Source organism: Phyllobates terribilis, unplaced genomic scaffold (assembly GCF_046119375.1).
Source record: "Phyllobates terribilis strain yellow unplaced genomic scaffold, ASM4611937v1 Scaffold_13__5_contigs__length_258822181, whole genome shotgun sequence".
Lineage (NCBI taxonomy): Eukaryota > Metazoa > Chordata > Amphibia > Anura > Dendrobatidae > Phyllobates > Phyllobates terribilis.
In genome coordinates, this window is record NW_027362773.1 from 185,382,405 (window position 1) to 185,403,026 (window position 20,622).

Genomic DNA, 20,622 nt, shown 5'->3' on the forward strand with positions numbered 1-20,622 from the left:
GGAACGTAGTCATTTTTCCGGCGTTAATCAGACTTTCAGAGAGGGTAAGTGTCAGTGAGCGTTCCTATTTCAGTTCCAGAGCGATTCGCCCGATGAGTCCTTGATATTTAGTCGTTTTCAGCCAATTTTCAGAATTTTTGAAAATTTCACTTTTTTGTGAAAATATAAGCTAAATGAGGGAATAATATGTGTGAGGGTACCCCAGGAGAGTACCAAATGTGTGTGGGTAGAAAATATATCCCACAGTGGTAAAATTGAAAAAAGTTTAAAAAATATTTTTTTGGACTTAGTCATTTTTCCTGCATTTATCAGACTTTCAGAGAGGGGAAATGTCTGTGAGCATTCCAATTTCAGTTCCAGAGCGATTCGCCCGATGAGTCCTTGATATTTAGTCGTTTTCAGCCAATTTTCAGAATTTTTGAAAATTTTACTTTTTTGTGAAAATATCCGCTAAATCAGGGAATAATAAGTGTGAGGGTACCCCAGGAGAGTTCCAAATGTGTGTGGGTAGAATTTATATCCCACTCGGGAAAAAATTGAAAAAAAGTTGAAAAAAAATTTTTTTTGGACAGTCATTTTTCCATCGTTAATCAGCCTTTCATAGAGGGGAAATGTCAGTCAGCATTCCGATTAACGTTCCAGAGCGATTCGCCCGATGAGTCCTTGATATTTGATCGTTTTCAGCCAATTTTCAGAATTTTTGAAAATTTCACTTTTTTGTGAAAATATCCACTAAATGAGGGAATAATATGTGTGAGGGTACCCCAGGAGAGTTCCAAATGTGTGTGGGTAGAATATATATTCCACGGGGGTAAAATTGAAAAAAGTTGAAAAAATATTTTTTTCCGACCCAGTCATTTTTCCGCCGTTAATCAGACTTTCAGAGAGGGGAAATATCAGTGAGCATTCCGATTTCAGTTCCAGAGCGATTCGCCCGATGAGTGCTTGATATTTAGTCGTTTTCAGCCAATTTTCAGAATTTTTGAAAATTTCACTTTTTTGTAAAAATATCCGCTGAGGGTACCCCAGGAGAGTTCCAAATGTGTGTGGGTAGAATATATATCCCACAAGGGCAAAATTGAAAAAAGTTGAAAAAAAAATTTTTTGGGACGTAGTCATTTTTCCGGCGTTAATCAGACTTTCAGAGAGGGGAAATGTCAGTGAGCATTCCGATTTCAGTTCCAGAACGATTCGCCCGATGAGTCCTTGATATTTAGTCGTTTTCAGCCAATTTTCTGAATTTTTGAAAATTTCACTTTTTTGTGAAAATATCCGCTAAATGAGGGAATAATATGTGTGAGGGTACCCCAAGAGAGTTCCAAATGTGTGTGGGTAGAATATATATCCCACGGTGGTAAAATTGAAAAAAGTTGAAAACATTTTTTTTGGGACTTAGTCTTTTTTCCGGCGTTAATCAGACTTTCAGAGAGGGGAAATGTCAGTGAGCATTCCGATTTCAGTTCCAGAGCGATTCACCCGATGAGTCCTTGATATTTAGTCGTTTTCAGCAAATTTTCAGATTTTTTGAAAATTTCACTTTTTTGTGAAAATATCCGCTAAATGAGGGAATAATATGTGTGAGTGTACCCCAGGAGAGTTCCAAATGTGTGTGGGTAGAATATATATCCCACGGGGGTAAAATTGAAAAAAGTTGAAAAAAATTTTTTTTGGACTTAGTCATGTTTACGGCGTTAATCAGACTTTCAGAGAGGGGAAATATCAGTGAGCGTTCCGATTTCAGTTCCAGAACGATTCGTCCGATCAGTCCTTGATATTTAGTCGTTTTCAGCCAATTTTCTGAATTTTTGAAAATTTCACTTTTTTGTAAAAATATCCGCTAAATGAGGGAAAAATATGTGTGAGGGTACCCCAGGAGAGTTCCAAATGTTTGTGGGTAGAATATATATCAAACGTGGGTAAAATTGAAAAAAGTTGAAAAATTTTTTTTTGGACAATGTCATTTTTCCGACGTTAATCAGACTTTCAGAAAGGGGAAATGTCAGTGAGCATTCCGATTTCAGTTCCAGAGCGATTCGCCCGATTAGTCCTTGATATTTGATCGTTTTCAGCCAATTTTCTGAATTTTTGAAAATTTCACTTTTTTGTGAAAATATCCACTAAATTAGGGAATAATATGTGTGAGGGTACCCCAGGAGACTTCCAAATGTGTGTGGGTAGAATATATATTCCACGGGGGTAAAATTGAAAAAAGTTGAAAAAAAAATTTTTTTGGACCTAGTCATTTTTCCGGTGTTAAAATTAGACTTTCAGAGAGGAGAAATGTCAGTGAGCATTCCGATTTCAGTTCCAGAGCGATTCGCCCGATGAGTCCTTGATATTTAGTCGTTTTCAGCCAAATTTCTGAACTTTTGAAAATTTCACTTTTTTGTAAAAATATCCACTGAGGGTACCCCAGGAGAGTTCCAAATGTGTGTGGGTAGAATATATATCCCACGGGGGTAAAATTGAAAAAAGTTTAAAAAAAATTTTTTTTGAACTTAGTCAGGTTTAAGGCGTTAATCAGACTTTCAGAGAGGGGAAATGTCAGTGAGCATTCCGATTTCAGTTCCAGAACGATTCGCCCGATGAGTCCTTGATATTTAGTCGTTTTCAGCCAATTTTCTGAATTTTTGAAAATTTCACTTTTTTGTGAAAATATCCACTAAATGAGGGAATAATATGTGTGAGGGTACCCCAAGAGAGTTCCAAATGTGTGTGGGTAGAATATATATCCCACGGTGGTAAAATTGAAAAAAGTTGAAAACATTTTTTTTGGGACTTAGTCATTTTTACGGCGTTTATCAGACTTTCAGAGAGGGTAAGTGTCAGTGAGCGTTCCGATTTCAGTTCCAGAACGATTCGCCTGATGAGTCCTTGATATTTAGTCGTTTTCAGCCAATTCTCTGAATTTTTGAAAATTTCACTTTTTTGTGAAAATTTCCGCTAAATGAGGGAATAATATGTGTGAGGGTACCCCAGGAGAGTTCCAAATGTGTGTGGGTAGAATATATATCCCACGGTGGTAAAATTGAAAAAAGTTGCAAACAAATTTTTTTGGAACGTAGTCATTTTTCCGGCGTTAATCAGACTTTCAGAGAGGGTAAGTGTCAGTGAGCGTTCCTATTTCAGTTCCAGAGCGATTCGCCCGATGAGTCCTTGATATTTAGTCGTTTTCAGCCAATTTTCAGAATTTTTGAAAATTTCACTTTTTTGTGAAAATATAAGCTAAATGAGGGAATAATATGTGTGAGGGTACCCCAGGAGAGTACCAAATGTGTGTGGGTAGAAAATATATCCCACAGTGGTAAAATTGAAAAAAGTTTAAAAAATATTTTTTTGGACTTAGTCATTTTTCCTGCATTTATCAGACTTTCAGAGAGGGGAAATGTCTGTGAGCATTCCAATTTCAGTTCCAGAGCGATTCGCCCGATGAGTCCTTGATATTTAGTCGTTTTCAGCCAATTTTCAGAATTTTTGAAAATTTTACTTTTTTGTGAAAATATCCGCTAAATCAGGGAATAATAAGTGTGAGGGTACCCCAGGAGAGTTCCAAATGTGTGTGGGTAGAATTTATATCCCACTCGGGAAAAAATTGAAAAAAAGTTGAAAAAAAATTTTTTTTGGACAGTCGTTTTTCCATCGTTAATCAGCCTTTCATAGAGGGGAAATGTCAGTCAGCATTCCGATTAACGTTCCAGAGCGATTCGCCCGATGAGTCCTTGATATTTGATCGTTTTCAGCCAATTTTCAGAATTTTTGAAAATTTCACTTTTTTGTGAAAATATCCACTAAATGAGGGAATAATATGTGTGAGGGTACCCCAAGAGAGTTCCAAATGTGTGTGGGTAGAATATATATCCCACGGTGGTAAAATTGAAAAAAGTTGAAAACATTTTTTTTGGGACTTAGTCATTTTTACGGCGTTTATCAGACTTTCACAGAGGGGAAATGTCAGTGAGCGTTCCGATTTCAGTTCCAGAGCGATTCACCCGATGAGTCCTTGATATTTAGTCGTTTTCAGCAAATTTTCAGATTTTTTGAAAATTTCACTTTTTTGGGAAAATATCCGCTAAATGAGGGAATAATATGTGTGAGGGTACCCCAAGAGAGTTCCAAATGCGTATGGGTAGAATGTATATTCCACAGGGGTAAAATTGGAAAAGGTTGAAAAAAAAATTTTTTGGACTTAGTCATTTTTCCAGCATTTTATCAGACTTTCAGAGAGGGGAAATGTCAGTGAGCGTTCCGATTTCAGTTCCAGAGCGATTCACCCGATGAGTCCTTGATATTTAGTCGTTTTCAGACAATTTTCAGAATTTTTGAAAATTTCACTTTTTTGTGAAAATATCCACTAAATGAGGGAATAATATGTTTGAGGGTACCCCAGGAGAGTTCCAAATGTGTGTGGGTAGAATATGTATCCCACGGGGGTAAAATTGGAAAAAGTTAAAAAAAAATTTTTTCGGACTTAGTCATTTTTACGGCGTTAATCAGACTTTCAGAGACGGGAAATGTCAGTGACCGTTCTGATTTCATTTTCAGAGCGATTCGCCTGATGAGTACTTGATTTTTGTTCGTTTTCAGCCAATTTTCTGAATTTTTGAAAATTTCACTTTTTTTGTGAAAATATCCGCTAAATGAGGGAATAATATGTGTGAGGGTACCCCAGGAGAGTTCCAAATGTGTGTGGGTAGAATATATATCCCACGGTGGTAAAATTGAAAAAAGTTGCAAACAAATTTTTTTGGAACGTAGTCATTTTTCCGGCGTTAATCAGACTTTCAGAGAGGGTAAGTGTCAGTGAGCGTTCCTATTTCAGTTCCAGAGCGATTCGCCCGATGAGTCCTTGATATTTAGTCGTTTTCAGCCAATTTTCAGAATTTTTGAAAATTTCACTTTTTTGTGAAAATATAAGCTAAATGAGGGAATAATATGTGTGAGGGTACCCCAGGAGAGTACCAAATGTGTGTGGGTAGAAAATATATCCCACAGTGGTAAAATTGAAAAAAGTTTAAAAAATATTTTTTTGGACTTAGTCATTTTTCCTGCATTTATCAGACTTTCAGAGAGGGGAAATGTCTGTGAGCATTCCAATTTCAGTTCCAGAGCGATTCGCCCGATGAGTCCTTGATATTTAGTCGTTTTCAGCCAATTTTCAGAATTTTTGAAAATTTTACTTTTTTGTGAAAATATCCGCTAAATCAGGGAATAATAAGTGTGAGGGTACCCCAGGAGAGTTCCAAATGTGTGTGGGTAGAATTTACATCCCACTCGGGAAAAAATTGAAAAAAAGTTGAAAAAAAATTTTTTTTGGACAGTCATTTTTCCATCGTTAATCAGCCTTTCATAGAGGGGAAATGTCAGTCAGCATTCCGATTAACGTTCCAGAGCGATTCGCCCAATGAGTCCTTGATATTTGATCGTTTTCAGCCAATTTTCTGAATTTTTAAAATTTTCACTTTTTTGTGAAAATATCCACTAAATGAGGGAATAATATGTGTGAGGGTAACCCAGGAGAATTCCAAATGTGTGTGGGTAGAATATATATTCCACGGGGGTAAAATTGAAAAAAGTTGAAAAAAAAAGTTTTTTGGACCTAGTCATTTTTCCTGCGTTAATCAGACATTCAGAGAAGGGAAATGTCAGTGAGCATTCCGATTTCAATTCCAGAGCGATTCGCCTGATGAGTCCTTGATATTTAGCCGTTTTCAGCCAATTTTCTGAATTTTTGAAAATTTCTCTTTTTTGTAAAAATATTCGCTAAATGAGGGAATAAAATGTGTGAGAGTACCCCTGGAGAGTTCCAAATGTGTGTGGGTAGAATATATATCCCACGGGGGTAAAATTGAAAAAAGTGGAAACATTTTTTTTTGGACTTAGTCATGTTTACGGCGTTCATCAGACTTTCAGAGAGGGGAAATGTCAGTGAGCGTTCCGATTTCAGTTCCAGACCGATTCGAGTCCTTGATATTTAGTCGTTTTCAGCCAATTTACTGAATTTTTGAAAATTTCACTTTTTTGTAAAAATATCCGCTAAATGAGGGAATAATATGTGTGAGGGTACCCCAGGAGAGTTACAAATGTTTGTGGGTAGAATATATATCCCACGGGGGTAAAATTGAAAAAAGTTGAAAATATTTTTTTTGGGACTTAGTCATTTTTATGGCGTTAATCAGACTTTCAGAGAGGGGAAATGTCAGTGAGCGTTCTGATTTCAGTTCCAGAGCGATTCGCCCGATGCTTCCTTGATATTTAGTCGTTTTCAGCCAATTTTCTGAATTTTTGAATATTTCACTTTTTTGTGAAAATATCCGCTAAATGAGGGAATAATATGTGTGAGGGTACCCCAGGAGAGTTCCAAATGTGTGTGGGTAGGAGATATATCCCACGGGGATAAAATTGAAAAAAGTTGCAAACAAATTTTTTTGGGACGTAGTCATTTTTCCGGCGTTAATCAGACTTTCAGAGAGGGTAAGTGTCAGTGAGCGTTCCGATTTCAGTTCCAGAACGATTCGCCTGATGAGTCCTTGATATTTAGTAGTTTTCAGCCAATTCTCTGAATTTTTGAAAATTTCAGTTTTTTGTGAAAATTTCCGCTAAATGAGGGAATAATATGTGTGAGGGTACCCCAGGAGAGTTCCAAATGTGTGTGGGTAGAATATATATCCCACGGTGGTAAAATTGAAAAAAGTTGCAAACAAATTTTTTTGGGACGTGGTCATTTTTCCGGCGTTAATCAGACTTTCAGAGAGGGTAAGTGTCAGTGAGCGTTCCTATTTCAGTTCCAGAGCGATTCGCCCGTGAGTCCTTGATATTTAGTTGTTTTCAGCCAATTTTCAGAATTTTTGAAAATTTCACTTTTTTGTGAAAATATCCGCTAAATGAGGGAATAATATGTGTGAGGGTACCCCAAGAGAGTTCCAAATGTGTGTGGGTAGAATAAATATTCCACGGGGGTAAAATTGGAAAAGGTTGAAAAAAAAATGTTTTGGACTAAGTCATTTTTCCGGCATTTTATCAGACTTTCAGAGAGGGGAAATGTCAGTGAGCTTTCCGATTTCAGTTCCAGAGCGATTCACCCGATGAGTCCTTGATATTTAGTCGTTTTCAGCCAATTTTCAGAATTTTTGAAAATTTCACTTTTTTGTGAAAATATCCGCTAAATGAGGGAATAATATGTGTGAGGGTACCCCAAGAGAGTTCCAAATGTGTTTGGGTATAATATATATTCCACGGGGGTAAAATTGAAAAAAGTAGAAAAAATTTTTTTTTGGGACCTAGTCATTTTTCGGGCGTTAATCAGACTTTCAGAGAGGGGAATTGTCAGTGAGCATTCCGATTTCAGTTCCAGAGCGATTCGCCCGATGAGTCCTTGATATTTGATCGTTTTCAGCCAATTTTCAGAATTTTTGAAAATTTCACTTTTTTGTAAAAATATCCGCTGAGGGTACCCCAGGAGAGTTCCAAATGTGTGTGGGTAGAATATATATCCCACAAAGGCAAAATTGAAAAAAGTTGAAAAAAAAATTTTTTGGGACGTAGTCATTTTTCTGGCGTTAATCAGACTTTCAGAGAGGGGAAATGTCAGTGAGCATTCCGATTTCAGTTCCAGAACGATTCGCCCGATGAGTCCTTGATATTTAGTCGTTTTCAGCCAATTTTCTGAATTTTTGAAAATTTCACTTTTTTGTGAAAATATCCGCTAAATGAGGGAATAATATGTGTGAGGGTACCCCAAGAGAGTTCCAAATGTGTGTGGGTAGAATATATATCCCACGGTGGTAAAATTGAAAAAAGTTGAAAACATTTTTTTTGGGACTTAGTCATTTTTCCGGCGTTAATCAGACTTTCAGAGAGGGGAAATGTCAGTGAGCATTCCGATTTCAGTTCCAGAGCGATTCACCCGATGAGTCCTTGATATTTAGTCGTTTTCAGCAAATTTTCAGATTTTTTGAAAATTTCACTTTTTTGTGAAAATATCCGCTAAATGAGGGAATAATATGTGTGAGTGTACCCCAGGAGAGTTCCAAATGTGTGTGGGTAGAATATATATCCCACGGGGGTAAAATTGAAAAAAGTTGAAAAAAAATTTTTTTGGACTTAGTCATGTTTACGGCGTTAATCAGACTTTCAGAGAGGGGAAATATCAGTGAGCGTTCCGATTTCAGTTCCAGAACGATTCGTCCGATCAGTCCTTGATATTTAGTCGTTTTCAGCCAATTTTCTGAATTTTTGAAAATTTCACTTTTTTGTAAAAATATCCGCTAAATGAGGGAAAAATATGTGTGAGGGTACCCCAGGAGAGTTCCAAATGTTTGTGGGTAGAATATATATCAAACGTGGGTAAAATTGAAAAAAGTTGAAAAAATTTTTTTTGGACAATGTCATTTTTCCGGCGTTAATCAGACTTTCAGAAAGGGGAAATGTCAGTGAGCATTCCGATTTCAGTTCCAGAGCGATTCGCCCGATTAGTCCTTGATATTTGATCGTTTTCAGCCAATTTTCTGAATTTTTGAAAATTTCACTTTTTTGTGAAAATATCCACTAAATTAGGGAATAATATGTGTGAGGGTACCCCAGGAGACTTCCAAATGTGTGTGGGTAGAATATATATTCCACGGGGGTAAAATTGAAAAAAGTTGAAAAAAAAATTTTTTTGGACCTAGTCATTTTTCCGGTGTTAAAATTAGACTTTCAGAGAGGAGAAATGTCAGTGAGCATTCCGATTTCAGTTCCAGAGCGATTCGCCCGATGAGTCCTTGATATTTAGTCGTTTTCAGCCAATTTTCTGAATTTTTGAAAATTTCACTTTTTTGTGAAAATATCCACTGAGGGTACCCCAGGAGAGTTCCAAATGTGTGTGGGTAGAATATATATCCCACGGGGGTAAAATTGAAAAAAGTTTAAAAAAAAATTTTTTTGAACTTAGTCAGGTTTAAGGCGTTAATCAGACTTTCAGAGAGGGGAAATGTCAGTGAGCATTCCGATTTCAGTTCCAGAACGATTCGCCCGATGAGTCCTTGATATTTAGTCGTTTTCAGCCAATTTTCTGAATTTTTGAAAATTTCACTTTTTTGTGAAAGTATCCGCTAAATGAGGGAATAATATGTGTGAGGGTACCCCAAGAGAGTTCCAAATGTGTGTGGGTAGAATATATATCCCACGGTGGTAAAATTGAAAAAAGTTGAAAACATTTTTTTTGGGACTTAGTCATTTTTACGGCGTTTATCAGACTTTCACAGAGGGGAAATGTCAGTGAGCGTTCCGATTTCAGTTCCAGAGCGATTCACCCGATGAGTCCTTGATATTTAGTCGTTTTCAGCAAATTTTCAGATTTTTTGAAAATTTCACTTTTTTGGGAAAATATCCGCTAAATGAGGGAATAATATGTGTGAGGGTACCCCAAGAGAGTTCCAAATGTGTATGGGTAGAATATATATTCCACAGGGGTAAAATTGGAAAAGGTTGAAAAAAAAATTTTTTGGACTTAGTCATTTTTCCAGCATTTTATCAGACTTTCAGAGAGGGGAAATGTCAGTGAGCGTTCCGATTTCAGTTCCAGAGCGATTCACCCGATGAGTCCTTGATATTTAGTCGTTTTCAGACAATTTTCAGAATTTTTGAAAATTTCACTTTTTTGTGAAAATATCCACTAAATGAGGGAATAATATGTTTGAGGGTACCCCAGGAGAGTTCCAAATGTGTTTGGGTAGAATATGTATCCCACGGGGGTAAAACTGGAAAAAGTTAAAAAAAATTTTTTTCGGACTTAGTCATTTTTACGGCGTTAATCAGACTTTCAGAGACAGGAAATGTCAGTGACCGTTCTGATTTCAGTTTCAGTGCGATTCGCCTGATGAGTACTTGATTTTTGTTCGTTTTCAGCCAATTTTCGGAATTTTTGAAAATTTCACTTTTTTTGTGAAAATATCCGCTAAATGAGGGAATAATATGTTTGAGGGTACCCCAAGAGAGTTCCAAATGTGTGTTGGTAGAATATATATCCAACGGGGGTAAAATTGAAAAAAGTTGAAAAAAAATTTTTTTGGACTTAGTCATGTTTACGGTGTTAATCAGACTTTCAGAGAGGGGAAATGTCAGTGAGTGTTCCGATTTCAGTTCCAGAACGATTCGCCTGATGAGTCCTACATATTTAGTCGTTTTCAGCCAATTTTCTGAATTTTTGAAAATTTCACTTTTTTGTGAAAATTTCCGCTAAATGAGGGAATAATATGTGTGAGGGTACCCCAGGAGAGTTCCAAATGTGTGTGGGTAGGATATATATCCCACGGGGGTAAAATTGAAAAAAGTTGCAAACAAATTTTTTTGGGACGTAGTCATTTTTCCGGCGTTAATCAGACTTTCAGAGAGGGTAAGTGTCAGTGAGCGTTCCGATTTCAGTTCCAGAACGATTCGCCTGATGAGTCCTTGATATTTAGTCGTTTTCAGCCAATTCTCTGAATTTTTGAAAATTTCACTTTTTTGTGAAAATTTCCGCTAAATGAGGGAATAATATGTGTGAGGGTACCCCAGGAGAGTTCCAAATGTGTGTGGGTAGAATATATATCCCACGGTGGTAAAATTGAAAAAAGTTGCAAACAAATTTTTTTGGAACGTAGTCATTTTTCCGGCGTTAATCAGACTTTCAGAGAGGGTAAGTGTCAGTGAGCGTTCCTATTTCAGTTCCAGAGCGATTCGCCCGATGAGTCCTTGATATTTAGTCGTTTTCAGCCAATTTTCAGAATTTTTGAAAATTTCACTTTTTTGTGAAAATATAAGCTAAATGAAGGAATAATATGTGTGAGGGTACCCCAGGAGAGTACCAAATGTGTGTGGGTAGAAAATATATCCCACAGTGGTAAAATTGAAAAAAGTTTAAAAAATATTTTTTTGGACTTAGTCATTTTTCCTGCATTTATCAGACTTTCAGAGAGGGGAAATGTCTGTGAGCATTCCACTTTCAGTTCCAGAGCGATTCGCCCGATGAGTCCTTGATATTTAGTCGTTTTCAGCCAATTTTCAGAATTTTTGAAAATTTTACTTTTTTGTGAAAATATCCGCTAAATCAGGGAATAATAAGTGTGAGGGTACCCCAGGAGAGTTCCAAATGTGTGTGGGTAGAATTTATATCCCACTCGGGAAAAAATTGAAAAAAAGTTGAAAAAAAATTTTTTTTGGACAGTCATTTTTCCATCGTTAATCAGCCTTTCATAGAGGGGAAATGTCAGTGAGCATTCTGATTAACGTTCCAGAGCGATTCGCCCAATGAGTCCTTGATATTTGATCGTTTTCAGCCAATTTTCTGAATTTTTAAAATTTTCACTTTTTTGTGAAAATATCCACTAAATGAGGGAATAATATGTGTGAGGATAACCCAGGAGAATTCCAAATGTGTGTGGGTAGAATATATATTCCACGGGGGTAAAATTGAAAAAAGTTGAAAAAAAAAGTTTTTTGGACCTAGTCATTTTTCCTGCGTTAATCAGACATTCAGAGAAGGGAAATGTCAGTGAGCATTCCGATTTCAATTCCAAAGCGATTCGCCTGATGAGTCCTTGATATTTAGCCGTTTTCAGCCAATTTTCTGAATTTTTGAAAATTTCTCTTTTTTGTAAAAATATTCGCTAAATGAGGGAATAATATGTGTGAGAGTACCCCTGGAGAGTTCCAAATGTGTGTGGGTAGAATATATATCCCACGGGGGTAAAATTGAAAAAAGTGGAAAATTTTTTTTTTGGACTTAGTCATGTTTACGGCGTTCATCAGACTTTCAGAGAGGGGAAATGTCAGTGAGCGTTCCGATTTCAGTTCCAGACCGATTCGAGTCCTTGATATTTAGTCGTTTTCAGCCAATTTACTGAATTTTTGAAAATTTCACTTTTTTGTAAAAATATCCGCTAAATGAGGGAATAATATGTGTGAGGGTACCCCAGGAGAGTTACAAATGTTTGTGGGTAGAATATATATCCCACGGGGGTAAAATTGAAAAAAGTTGAAAATATTTTTTTTGGGACTTAGTCATTTTTATGGCGTTAATCAGACTTTCAGAGAGGGGAAATGTCAGTGAGCGTTCTGATTTCAGTTCCAGAGCGATTCGCCCGATGCTTCCTTGATATTTAGTCGTTTTCAGCCAATTTTCTGAATTTTTGAATATTTCACTTTTTTGTGAAAATATCCGCTAAATGAGGGAATAATATGTGTGAGGGTACCCCAGGAGAGTTCCAAATGTGTGTGGGTAGGAGATATATCCCACGGGGGTAAAATTGAAAAAAGTTGCAAACAAATTTTTTTGGGACGTAGTCATTTTTCCGGCGTTAATCAGACTTTCAGAGAGGGTTAGTGTCAGTGAGCGTTCCGATTTCAGTTCCAGAACGATTCGCCTGATGAGTCCTTGATATTTAGTAGTTTTCAGCCAATTCTCTGAATTTTTGAAAATTTCACTTTTTTGTGAAAATTTCCGCTAAATGAGGGAATAATATGTGTGAGGGTACCCCAGGAGAGTTCCAAATGTGTGTGGGTAGAATATATATCCCACGGTGGTAAAATTGAAAAAAGTTGCAAACAAATTTTTTTGGGACGTAGTCATTTTTCCGGCGTTAATCAGACTTTCAGAGAGGGTAAGTGTCAGTGAGCGTTCCTATTTCAGTTCCAGAGCGATTCGCCCGTGAGTCCTTGATATTTAGTCGTTTTCAGCCAATTTTCAGAATTTTTGAAAATTTCACTTTTTTGTGAAAATATAAGCTAAATGAGGGAATAATATGTGTGAGGGTACCCCAGGAGAGTACCAAATGTGTGTGGGTAGAAAATATATCCCACAGTGGTAAAATTGAAAAAAGTTTAAAAAAATTTTTTTTGGACTTAGTCATTTTTCCTGCATTTATCAGACTTTCAGAGAGGGGAAATGTCTGTGAGCATTCCAATTTCAGTTCCAGAGCGATTCGCCCGATGAGTCCTTGATATTTAGTCGTTTTCAGCCAATTTTCAGAATTTTTGAAAATTTCACTTTTTTGTGAAAATATCCGCTAAATCAGGGAATAATAAGTGTGAGGGTACCCCAGGAGAGTTCCAAATGTGTGTGGGTAGAATTTATATCCCACTCGGGTAAAATTGAAAAAAGTTGAAAAAAAATTTTTTTTGGACAGTCATTTTTCCATCGTTAATCAGACTTTCATAGAGGGGAAATGTCAGTGAGCATTCTGATTAACGTTCCAAAGCTATTCGCCCAATGAGTCCTTGATATTTGATCGTTTTCAGCCAATTTTCTGAATTTTTAAAATTTTCACTTTTTTGTGAAAATATCCACTAAATGAGGGAATAATATGTGTGAGGGTAACCCAGGAGAATTCCAAATGTGTGTGGGTAGAATATATATTCCACGGGGGTAAAATTGAAAAAAGTTGAAAAAAAAAGTTTTTTGGACCTAGTCATTTTTCTTGCGTTAATCAGACTTTCAGAGAAGGGAAATGTCAGTGAGCATTCCGATTTCAATTCCAGAGCGATTCGCCTGATGAGTCCTTGATATTTAGTCGTTTTCAGCCAATTTTCTGAATTTTTGAAAATTTCTCTTTTTTGTAAAAATATTCGCTAAATGAGGGAATAATATGTGTGAGAGTACCCCTGGAGAGTTCCAAATGTGTGTGGGTAGAATATATATCCCACGGGGGTAAAATTGAAAAAAGTGGAAATTTTTTTTTTTGGACTTAGTCATGTTTACGGCGTTCATCAGACTTTCAGAGAGGGGAAATGTCAGTGAGCGTTCCGATTTCAGTTCCAGACCGATTCGAGTCCTTGATATTTAGTCGTTTTCAGCCAATTTTCTGAATTTTTGAAAATTTCACTATTTTGTAAAAATATCCGCTGAGGGTACCCTAGGAGAGTTCCAAATGTGTGTGGGTAGAATATATATCCCACGGGGGTAAAATTGAAAAAAGTTGAAAAAAAATTTTTTTGGACTTAGTCATGTTTACGGCGTTAATCAGACTTTCAGAGAGGGGAAATGTCAGTGAGCGTTCCGATTTCAGTTCCAGAACGATTCGCCCGATGATTCCTTGATATTTAGTCGTTTTCAGCCAATTTTCAGAATTTTTGAAAGTTTCACTTTTTTGTCAAAATATCCACTAAATGAGGGAATAATATGTGTGAGGGTATCCCAGGAGAGTTCCAAATGTGTGTGGGTAGAATATATATCCCACGGGGGTAAAATTGAAAAAAGTTGAAACATTTTTTTTGGGTTACTTAGTCATTTTTCCGGCGTTACTCAGACTTTCAGAGAGGGGAAATGTCAGTGAGCGTTCCGATTTCAGTTCCAGAGCGATTCGCCCACTGAGTCCTTGATATTTAGTCATTTTCATCCAATTTTCTGAATTTTTGAAAATTTCACTTTTTTGGGAAAATATGCACTAAATGAGGGAATAATATGTGTGAGGGTATCCCAGGAGAGTTCCAAATGTTTGTGGGTAGAATATATATCCCACGGGGGTAAAATTGAAAAAAGTTGAACATTTTTTTATGGGGTCTTAGTCACTTTTCCGGCGTTTATCAGACTTACAGAGAGGGGAAATGTCAGTGAGCGTTCCGATTTCAGTTCCAGAGCGATTTGCCCGATGAGTTCTTGATATTTAGTCATTTTCAGCCAATTTTCTGAATTTTTGAAAATTTCACTTTTTTGTGAAAATATCCACTAAATGAGGGAATAATATGTGTGAGGGTACCACAGGAGAGTTCCAAATGTGTGTGGGTAGAATATATATCCCATGGGGGTAAAGTTGAAAAAAGTTTAAAAAAATTTTTGGGGGGACTTAGTCACTTTTCCGGCGTTTATCAGACTTACAGAGAGGGGAAATGTCAGTGAGAGTTCCGATTTCAGCTCAAGAGCGATTTGCCCAATGAGTCCTTGATGCTTAGTCATTTTCAGCCAATTTTCTCAATTTTTGAAAATGTCACTTTTTCATGAAAATATCCACTAAATGAGGGAATAATATGTGTGAGGGTACCCCAGGAGAGTTTCAAATGTGTGTGGGTAGAATATATATCCCAAGGGGGAATAATTGAAAAAGTTTAAAAAAAATTTCTTTTGTACTTAGTCATTTTTCGGCTGTTTATCAGACTTTCAGATAGGGGAAATTTCAGTGAGCATTCCGATTTCAGTTCCAGAGCGATTTGCCCAATGAGTCCTTGATATTTAGTCATTTTCAGCCAATTTTCCGAATTTTTGAAAATGTCACTTTTTTGTGAAAATATCCACTAAATGAGGGAATAATTTGTGTGATGGTACCCCAGGAGAGTTCCAAATGTGTGTGGGTAGAATATATATCCCACGGGGGTAAAATTGAAAAAAGTTTAAAAAAATTTTTTTTTGGACTTAGTCATTTTTCCGGCGTTTATCAGACTTTCAGAGAGGGGAAATGTCAGTGAGCGTTCTGATTTCAGTTCCAGAGCGATTTGCCCGATGAGTCCTTGTTATTTAGACGTTTTCAGCCAATTTTCATAATTTTTGAAAATTTCACTTTTTTGTGAAAATATCCACTAAATGAGGGTGTAATATGTGTGAGGGTACCCCAGGAGAGTGACAAATGTGTGTGAGTAGAATATATATCCCATGGGGGTAAAATTAGAAAAAGTTGAATAAAATTTTTTTTTGGACTTACTCATTTTTCCGGCGTTTATCAGACTTTCAGAGAGCGGAAATGTCAGTGAGCGTTCTAATTTCAGTACCAGAGAAATTCACCCAATGAGTCCTTGATATTTCGTCGTTTTCAGCCAATTTTCAGAATTTTTGAAAATTTCACTTTTTAATGAAAATATCCACTAAATGAGGGAATAATATGTGTGAGGGTACCCCAGGAGAGTTCCAAATGTGTGTGGGTAGAATATATATCCCACAGGGGTAAAATTGAAAAAAGTTGAAAAATGTTTTTTTTGGACTTATTAATTTTTCCGGTGTTTATCAGACTTTCAGAGAGGGGAAATGTCAGTGAGCATTCCGATTTCAGTTCCAGAGCGATTCGCCCAATGAGTCCTTGATATTTCATCGTTTTCAGCCAATTTTCTGAATTTTTGAAAATTTCACTTTTTTGTGAAAATATCCACTAAATGAGTTAATAATATGTGTGAGGGTACCCCAGGAGAGTTCCAAATGTGTGTGGGTAGAATATATATCCCACAGGGGTAAAATTGAAAAAAGTTGAAAAATATTTTTTTTGGACTTAGTAATTTTTCCTCTGTTTATCAGACTTTCAGAGAGGGGAAATGTCAGTGAGCGTTCCGATTTCAGTATCTTGTTAAGCTACTGGGACATCCACATCTCTTCTGAGTTGCATTAAAACCATCTTGGTAAGCTACTGTGACCTCCACCACATTTCCAAGGGGCATTAAAACCATCTATTTAAGCTACTGGGACCTCCACGTCTCTTCTGAGGGGCATTAAAAGCGTCTTGTTAAACCACTCTGAACTCCACAGCTCTTCCAAGGGGCATTGAAAAGTTGTTTTTAATTAACTGTAACCTCCATGACTCTTCAAACGGGCATTGCATTTCCTCCTAATTTTTGGCAGCTTTTGCTTGGAAGGCATAAGCAAAGACTATGGGAGACCCACTACCCAATAATGGGAATAATGTTTGTAATATGCTGTACTGCATGGCCCTTGTAAGGGCCATTGCAAGTTCCTCCGTCCTAATTTTTGGCAGCTTTTGCTTGGAATGCATAAGCAAAGACTATGGGAGACCCACTCCCCAATAATGGGAATAATGTTTGTAATATACCGTACTGCATGGCTCTTGTAAGGGGCATTGCAAGTTCCTCTGTCCTAATTTTTGGCAGCTTTTGCTTGGAAGGCATAAGCAAAGACTATGGGAGACCCACTCCCCAATAATGGGAATAATGTTTGTAATATGCTGTACTGTATGGCTCTTGTAAGGGGCATTACAAGTTCCTCCGTCCTAATTTTTGGCAGCTTTTGCTTGGAAGGCATAAGCAAAGACTATGGGAGACCCACTCCCCAATAATGGGAATAATGTTTGTAATATGCTGTACTGTATGGCTCTTGCAAGGGCCATTGCAAGTTCCTCCGTCCTAATTTTTGGCAGCTTTTGCTTGGAAGGCATAAGCAAAGACTGTGGGAGACCCACTCCCCAATAATGGGAATAATGTTTTTAAGATGCTGTACTGTATGGCTCTTGTAAGGGGCATTAAAACCATCTTGTTAAACTACTGCGACCTCCACGTCTCTTCTGAGGGGCATTAAAACCATCTTGTTAAGCTACTGGGACCACCACTTCTCTTCCGAGGGGCATTAAAACCATCTTTTTAAGCTACTTTGACCTCCATGTCTCTTCAAAGGGGCATTAAAAGCGTCTTCTTAAGCCACTCTGAACTCCACAGCTCTTCCAAGGGGCATTGAAATGTTGTTTTTAATTACGTCTAACCTCCACGACTCTTCCAACGGGCATTGCATTTCCTCCTAATTTTAGTCAGCTTTTGCTTTTCAATGCAAAGGCGAAAACTAAGGGAGACCCACTCCCCAATAATGGGTAGAAGGTTTTTAGTATGCTGTAATCCACATCTGTTTCAAGGGGCATTGCAGTTCCTCATAATTTTTGGAAAGCCTTCCATTCACTGCTTAGGCCAACAGTGTACAGGAGACCCAGTTGCTATAAATGGAAAAAACAGTTTAGTTAAGGCCCTCTGACATCCATGTCATTTCCAAGGGGCATTGGAGTGCCTCAAAATTTTTGGTAGGCATTGCACTCACTGTATGCCCTATAACTGTGTAGCCAAACCGCTCCTTTTGTTACAGAAACATATCCTACAAGACATATGTGGTTGACTGGCCTGATATTGATGTGAATGGTCCCTGTTCCTCCTGCTCTTTCTCCTTTGCCACCATCTCATCCATCATTTATCACCTGAAGCTTTGTTTTTTCGGGAGTCATAGAACTGGGATATTTGCAGGAAAACATCCAGCAATCCTCAGAGGAGGTAGGATATGCGCCAAAACGCTGACCACATCAGGCCTAGCCGCTACTACATACATGCGCTTGCATTCCAAGAAAACAAAGCAGATGCTAACTTCTATCATCATCATCTAGCTCCTCACCTTGGCACTCTCAACTCCCCTGATGGAGAAGACAGGGCACACCGGAGGAGTATGGTTCTCTGGTGGGCTCGTCCAATGCCGCTCTAAAGCAGACCAGGCTAAGAAAAGTGTGTGGGAAGTTGACAGGAGAAATAGGGGCGGCTGGGGACCGTTTATGGACACCCGGCCGCCCCCTGGCAGCTGGGGACCGAGCGTGTACACCCGACCACTGGGCGGATAGGGACTGAGTATGGATACCTCGTTGCCGAAGCAGCCATAAGGTAGTGGCCAGCTTCGGCCTCCTCCAAACTAAAAGGCCCCATTTCAAGTGCAAGCTAGCAGTATAGTATTGCAGCCTGTGGGTGGGTGGTTGGCTGCATATTTGCGCTTGCTTTGCAAGAAATGGGGGAGGTACAATTGAACACTGCCCTGGGACAAGGACTTGCAAGGGGATAGTTGCAAGTCTGCATCTTCTGATGCGGCAAGGATGACTTCTGATGAGCACACTTTTAGGCAGTGACCTGGGTGTCAGAGATGCTTCCAGGGTTCTTCCCCATGATGTTCTCATGTCTTTTTAGCACTGTATGCATGTATCACACAGCACATGGAAAGATAAGGTTCTAAAATGTTAAAATGACATTTCCCGGTGAATAGCCCAAGGTGGGGAGGAGTATTTTTTTTGGTTATTTATTTTACCTTATACACAGGTCTTTACCCTGGAAAGAAACTTTCTTAACATATTTCACAGGAAAGCAGTTTCAGTTTCGTTTTTGAACGTTTTATTGTGAGCCCTTAAAAGTGGCTTAATACCTCGGACCACATTGTTGACAACAGTGACCTGGGGGTCAGAAATGCTTCCTGGGGCGATCCCCATGCTGTCCCCGTGTCATTTGAACACTGTCACTATCGTTTTGGGCACTTGTTAGGCTTTTAAAAGACTGCCGGGGGTGCCGCCGCAAAAATGCTCGGGTCTCCCATAGACTAACATTGGGCTCATTGCTGGGGTCGAGAACCCGAGTATTACGGTGAGCGCGGCCCGAGCTTCAAGCACCCGAGAATTTTAGTGCTCGCTCAACACTAATCTCAACAAGGACAGTTTTAAAATGTTGATGAAATCTGGCTAATTATTAGTGTGCTGGATCTATTAGCTGGAAAAAGGGTGAGAAAAAAATAAATTGCAAAACTTCTGCTCATCCAGAAGTCACTAAATAATTTTCATGGTGTGCTAAAAGGTTCCATCGGAAAGATAATTCAACTAGAGTTGGTGTAAATCAAAGTTCATATCCCAGCCCATCAGTCACGGCAGTGGTCTGTGTTCGCTGGAAAAAAGGAGGAGTTGCACCACATACCTGATGGCACCCTCTGAGCTTTCTATTGATTGGTGGTGTGACGCACAAGTGACATCTCACCAGGCTGAAAAATCAAAAGAAGATCTACAGATGCTGTTAAGCTGGTTCTACAAATCCGATCCAAAGATTACAGACCATTTCCGTGGGGAATAGTCTTGGGAATGTGCAAATTGATCTACTCAGATAATTAGTCAAAATGTTACATGAAGTTAAATGTAGTCAGCAGGATTTGAACCTACATGGGGAGACCCCAATGGATTTCTAGTCCATCGCCTTAACCACTCAGCCACAACTACTCAGACGCTGTTACAACCTTTTGAGTTTCACACCTTTTCTTATAGCACCATGATCAATATCAGTGATTATCCTTCTGGAAGACATTTCAGAAAATGGAAGATTTCGATTGGAAACAAAATTCCAGGCCTCACTGAAATGTAAAAATCTGATTTAAAGGTATCATCAATTTAAACCTTGTATAGTTCAAGGTTTTTTAAAATTCATAAGGCGGATTTTGAGTGACTTTGTTCCAAACACCTACTGAAAAAGGCTTTGAAAATGCTCAAAAGTTTGAACAGATTCATTTCCATACAAAAAGACTTGCTGTTCATATGATCAGGTATTGAGCGTCTTTTAACCTCATCAAGTTTCCCAAAACGCCAAGCGCTTAACAGAAGTAATATAGTAACATAGTTTTTAAGGTTGAAGGAAGACTACACTGTGTCCAGAATTATTAGGCAAGTTATATTTTAGAGGATCATTTTTATTATTGATCAACAACTATGTTCTTAATCAACCTAAAAGACTCATAAATATGCAAGCTTAATATTTTTGGAAGTTGGAGTGGGTTTTTTTTAGATTTGGCCATCTTAGGAGGATATCTGTTTGTGCAGGTAACTATTACTGTGCAGAATTATTAGGCAACTTAATAAAAACCAAATATAATCCCATCTCACTTGTTTATTTTCACCAGGTAAACCAATATTAGTGCACAAAATTTAGAAATAAACATTTCTGACATGCAAAAACAAAAACAAAAAAAATTAGTGATGAATATAGCCCCCTCTCTTTATGATGACACTCAACAGCCTTCCAACCATAGATTCTGTCAGTTGCTTGATCTGTTTTCAATCAACTTTGCGCGCAGCAGCCACCACAGCCTCCCAGACACTGTTCCGAGAGGTGTACTGTTTTCCCTCCCTG

At 38.0% G+C, this 20,622-nt stretch overlaps 1 non-coding gene across 1 annotated transcript; it reads right to left on the reverse strand.

Annotated features, from left to right (window-relative positions):
• Positions 1-19,636: 19,636 nt before the first annotated feature.
• On the reverse strand, positions 19,637-19,718 carry TRNAS-AGA (transfer RNA serine (anticodon AGA)). The gene has a single exon. It is a non-coding gene; the product is annotated as a tRNA-Ser (tRNA).
• Between the last annotated feature and the right edge of the window lie 904 nt (positions 19,719-20,622).